A 6,293-nucleotide genomic window follows, 5' to 3' on the forward strand; every position below is an offset into this window, starting at 1 on the left:
GTGCTCTTGAAATTTAAAAAGAAAAGGTTGAACTGAAGAAATCGCATTGAAGGATACCAAAGTGCATTGAATGCAAAAATTGTTGAATTCAGAATCGGAAGTTGAACCAAAAAATGGTATATTGAACATAAATGTATGCGTTGAATTGAACTGGAATAGACTCTTTCAATTGGAATATTCATTTATTGAATACTGCTACAATTGGCTTCCCATAGAGTTTTAAATATTGAGATTATCTACAAACTTCAAATAGCAAAATTTATGTATCTGTATAAATTTGGCTTACTTACTGATAGCTGTCATCACTCTTTCATGATATGTTTTTAGTGACACGCCAAGTGCATTCTTTTGAAACAAGAATTTCGGAGTCAGTTTTTTTCCATTTCCCTATTGAAGGACTAAAATAAGAAAATTCTCTATTTGTTTCCAAGGTCCTAGATTCTTCAACTCTCTTAGTTTTGAAATTCAAATGCAAAAAGTATCGCCACCTTTTTCCCGTAAACTGAAAGCAGTCCTCTTATTATAATATTTCATTTTTCCCAATTCGTTTTTTTAGCCTAAGCTATATTTAATGCAGTTATCTAGTACTGTATATTTTAATGTTTCATATACTGTCCAGTAGCTCCGCCTATAACCTGACGAGGTTGACTAGCAATAGAGTTATTTTCGCAGAGTTATGACAATAGAGTTAGAGTTAAGTTTCCAAAATCCTGAATTCAAGATTTTGGAAGGCCTAAATCCTGATTCCAGAAATACAGAAATACAACAAGTATCTTAAACATACATAAAAGGTAACCTTAGGCCTAATAAGGCCAAAACAAAAGTTTTTATGCCTAAGTTTAGCTTATATGAATGTTGGCTTCCAAAATCTTGAATTCAGGATTTTGGAAACTTAACTCTAACTCTAAGAATAGCTGTCCCCAATCTGACATATTTTGCCTCCACTACTCCACCGGACATTCAAGCTAGGTGATATATGGGCGCGTTGGCCAGCCGAGCCACCGCGCAGTTTCAGATTAAGCATTGGAATAGGTACAAAGATATTAATACATCAATTCTAAAATAAAGAGAAAAGCAAAGCACCAGAGCCGGACACGAAAACCCATAAAAAAACCACCCCGACCAAGGCAGTGGTGCGACCCTCGGGGTTCTAGGGAATTCTAATTGAAAGACACTACTTACAATGTAAATGAACCCTATCATATACCGCCAAACGAAGGCATTAAACACTAATACAGCTCGAAAGGACAAAAAACGAAACAGGACTTGTGCACGTGGCGAAGGCTGACCATAGAATGCCTCACTCGCTAAACGATCGCCAAATACAAACCATGATCACGTGGTACTCAAAGCGCCTGCCGCTCACAACCAGGCCTCTGCTACGTGACGGCAAAATATCAATTTATGCTAATCAGGATTATCACAAATTACATGTATACTTCTGTTAATACTTCGTATATTAATTAATCATTTGAGGGAGCCTATCTCTTCAAAGCCCAGTGGTTTCCTTTGGGCTTCCTCGCCAGTAGCTATTTTATATATTTTAAATACTCTGCTCTGTACCGAAGCAAAACAATAAACTTGAACTTGAAACTTGTCTTGCACGAGTGACCATTCTGAATCCAATGGGTAATAATTTCTCATTGCAGGACTTGTTATTAGCTGGCATGGTCTTGTTTCGCTGGAAAATCAATCTAAAATAACTTGGTCTGTAAAAACACCGCCCCACAAATACAACGAAGTTGTACGCTGTTATTCATGGATGGGATCCTGCATTCGTAGCGTAGGTGAAATCTAAATCTATGTATGTAAATAATTTTCAAAATTACAAAGGATACTTTTGAAAATGTATGTACGAAACGTCTAGGCTAAAAGCACTAGGTCCGCAATGCGTACTTATGTGGGATTTCAGTCAAATGAACGGTGATGATTAGCATTACAGTAAATGTAATACATTTTGCCATGTTATAGTGATAAATGTCGAGTAAAGATTCCGTAGAATACCCGAGCTGCGTACGAGAAAACGGTTAGGGGAGAAACATGTTTGGACCTCTAGTTTCAAGGAAATTAGGGATGCTAACCATTTGTCAGAACATCAGAATAAACCGGTTGGGATGACCGTTGAATAATGGTAACAGTTTTTCCTAAATCAGCAAACTAGCCCAACGAGATGGCGCTTCCCATTTGCAATTCTTTTCGGCTTATGAGAGAATGGAAACTGGAAAATTTAGCAAATGGTAAGAAAATTTCCACTGTTCCGTTCAATGAGAAATCCCATTTACTGTGGTTTGTGCATTTTCCAGTCAGCAGACAAAGCTGGACGTAGCCCCAAGTTATCACAGGGGACGGAGGGGGCGGTGATTGACAGAGTTAAGAGTCACTGAAGTAAACATGTTGCAGGCTAGAGCTTGTAACGCATTACAATTGGGTGCATTTGGGCATATGAGTTTCTCAGCCACCAAATCTTTTGCAATTAACGGCCAAAATGTCTTAGAGTCAACGAGCTTCAGGCATGAACACACTACTTCAGAGACTCATGAAATATTTGTGTTCGACAAAGAGGTAAATGCCGCCTACTTTTATTCATCAGCGGAAATATTGGAATCAGTCGCTAGAAGCAGAAGAGAATTTGTTTACGATAAAGCTGGATAAATCAGCAGGCAAGTGCAATTGTCAGATAGGAGTATTCGTGCTTCCAGCTTACAAACCTGTACGTAAACTATACTTTTACAAATTAACTAGCTTTTCTGTTTTAACATTGCCAGTAAATGTGAAAATTTTTTGACAGGAAGTTTGAAGGTATTAGTTTTTTAACTTGCGAATCTCACAGAAACTGGCGCCGTCACGCAACGTGTCAACAAATCGTAGTTAGAAGAGGGAACCTCAAATTACTAATTGTAAATCTACAGGACAATACTGGACTTTGTCATTATGTTATATCTGTCCGATATAAGTTTGAAGGCGTGACTCCTTGCACTATAGCTGGCACAACTCGCTTAATACAAATGTCACAAAGGAAGACGACTTCTCCTTACCTTGTAAATTAATCGCACCGAGAAAACAAGTCGAAATTCGCCAAATGACAACAACCGAGAAGAGTAATGGCCGCCACACACTAACACTCATTCTCATTCCCAGGGTCCTCTCTCTCCTTAATAGAGACCACGTGACAAACACTGGGCTCTCGTAGCCACACCGCCGATGCTGACAAAGTGTGGGGAAATCCCACACAAAAATGCGTCACTTCACGATGTTTATCACAACAATTTGTGTTTCATTTCGAAATAAAGATATGTATGTTTCCTCAGAAAGTTATCAATAGCATAAAGGGTTTTCAGAAAGGTCCTAAGTTGCACAGCACCACAGAAAGTTAAAATTACCTGGAAATCAGTCTTGATGTGAGAGTAAAACCATAGCATTACCTGAAAAAACCCATCGAGTCACACTGAGATGGACTGAGGGGGGAGGTGCGGATGGTCGATACCCCAGCCAGACTCCCAAAGGCGACGGCGTGGAGCATTTTCAGACGGTTCAGCAACTAACCAGATAACACCACCTGCCAACAAGACGTAAATTCTGCATGCTATACAATGCATATAATATGTTCATACATCTGAACTGCGAAAATTGAAATTCATGAAAATCGGAGATCGTAGCGGTTAAGGTGATTCCCTTGTTTTGCATTGCGCAACCCTACTGTACACAATTTCTTGCGTCATTGGGGTGCGTAGTAGCTCGGGCACATTGATAAAATAGCGGATTTTCATTGACGCCAAGCATAATCCGTCAATGAACAAGTACAGTGACCCGTATTTTTTTATTTCATATATTTGCTGAGAATGGTGTCTTCGTGGAGTAGTGAAAAAAATAATAGGCAAAAATCTATGGCCAGTTTTTTGGCAATTTCATAAATTGTGCGGAAGGAGCAATCACGAGTTGAACAGCCCACATTCAAGTTAAATCTATCATGGAGCGTTAAGTACTCACAAAGGCATTCAAATACGTACAATTTTCAGGTACGTACTTGAATTAACTATAGACAGAAACCCGTAAGGGTTGAAACGTGTAACGGCACCTTGTGTGCTGGGAAACAAGCTTCTGAATATTCAATTTGCTAAGTACCATATTTGGAACGACAAGAGCGAGGGGTTTCTAAATATGGTACTTAGCACTAAAACATTCAACCAATCAGTTCGCACTGAATATTCGGAAGCTGTGAACGCGTTATACGTTGGATTACATTTATCAAATCGAACTAAATTTGTTCAGCATTGGGATGCGTGGCAATTGTCAAATAGTCGTATTTTTCAGTGTCGTACCAGGAAAACAAGCATGGTGACCCCCCTTTTTATTACCTTTTTGTCATCTCCTTGACAACAGTGTGCTAAGTTTCATCGAAAATCTGTGACAAGTTCTATTTCCAGATAATCACCTTAAGTAACAGAAAATAAGCAGTTGCAAAGAAAGCCTGAAAAATAAACCCATGGTTGAAGATATTCTTCATACATTCTGTCATTCCTTCGTTCACCTCCTATGGGATATAATCTGAACTCACAAGTGATCAGCTCTCAGTTGACTTGATAGCTTTGTTCAAGCTCAAAATGTTCGAAATTTAAGAAGACGTTTTTCAGTGCCTTGTTTAAGAAAACGAAGAACAACTGCTACTTTAGGAAGTTGCAAAACCAAAGCTTTTGATTCTGCACTTAACTTTAAAGGAGTTCGTTAAGTTAATAATTTCAAATAACTTAATCTCGCAATCGATCGGTTCCCAGCTGTCTTGACAGCTCATGCAACGCAATCGATTCTCCGTTCAAGCCTAAAATTTTCAGGTTTGCTTGTAAGGACCCCTGCGATATTACAAAACTCAAGCAAGGAAAGGACGACGGCAAATGAAAAATGAGAATGTCGCAAAACGATAGATTAATGAACAAAGACAATGGCCCTGCAATCTCCGCACGTGCGCATGCGTTTTACACTGATGGTCCCTTTCTTTGCAGCTTTTTTCCTGACAATACGGAGTTTAAAAGCCCGCGCAGACTTCCCGGCGTCAACATTTGCTTCAGTCAACATCCGTTCGTTTTTCTGGAATGTTGGTACACACTTTCCATGTCGAATGATCATGAATAATCGCGAAATGATGTCAAAGACGCTGTTATTTTTTGCAGTACAGTAAACACCCGCATATAAGAACACTTTTTTCAGGTTTAAGGCTGATCATGTTCTTATTTGAGGGGTGCTTAGTGAGAAATCAGCCTTAAAATGTTCTTAAAATTGGTTTCAGAAATACTTTAAATTATATATTACTAGAGGTTTAATTAACATACAATGCTGTTTTCTAATAGATTTTATGTAGTTTGTAATGGTCCTGAATACCATAGTACTTTGATATAAGTTACTTTATTATATTGTTTCCTCATCCTAATACCCTTTCCCTTTGTATTAAGAACATGTTTTATTTATCAGGCTGAATTTGTTCTTATTTATATGGTACTTTATTGGCCAAATCTCAGCCTGATGTTCTTAATCCACTTGTTCTTATATGCGGGTGTTTACTGTAACGTTTTCGCAATCTTTGTCCTCGTTCTTGTTTGAGCTCCCTACAGTAAATGAAGACAGGGCACTGCGGCTAATTATGTTTAGAACCTACTTAAGGCTACAACATTCCATTCGTAAGATGTCTTAGAACATTATCGGCCTAAATTAAGGGGGCTGTGTCACGGCAGTGCAGATCCGCCATTTTGTGACGTTTTACCAATAACTCGTTCCTACTCGCTATACACCTTATTTCAAAATGGCCACCATTTTAGTATTCCTTTGTTTGATTGCAAATTGGCCCTTTTGGCCTCGTTCAAGGATTTTCTGGTAACAGTAAAAAGAATATACACAAAGTTTCACGCCTAACCACATACAAGAGTTTCTTTTTTGTTTCAAGCCCCCGGCGACCTATACTCGACCCCCAAATTATCTGTTATTATTAGTTTAGGACACTGAACGTCTGACAGGGATTATGGGAAATGAGCAAATCTTTAAGTAATCGATAACTGGCTTTATTTTGCACTATTTGTAGTTGATAACGTAATTCACCAATGCGATGTTTTGCCGTCGATAACATTTTGTTATTCATAACTAAAAGGTTATCGATAAAAACTTTTCTCGTGTGTGGAGGCCCTTGGAACACGTAACCGAACCAGACATCAAATGAACCTTAAACTTACCACCAGGCCTTTTTACATACCAATCATACCAGTTAAAAGAATAAAGAATGTAGGGAACGTTCAAACACCATACGTGAC

Source organism: Montipora foliosa, chromosome 14, assembly GCF_036669935.1.
Source record: "Montipora foliosa isolate CH-2021 chromosome 14, ASM3666993v2, whole genome shotgun sequence".
In the NCBI taxonomy this organism is placed as follows: domain Eukaryota; kingdom Metazoa; phylum Cnidaria; class Anthozoa; order Scleractinia; family Acroporidae; genus Montipora; species Montipora foliosa.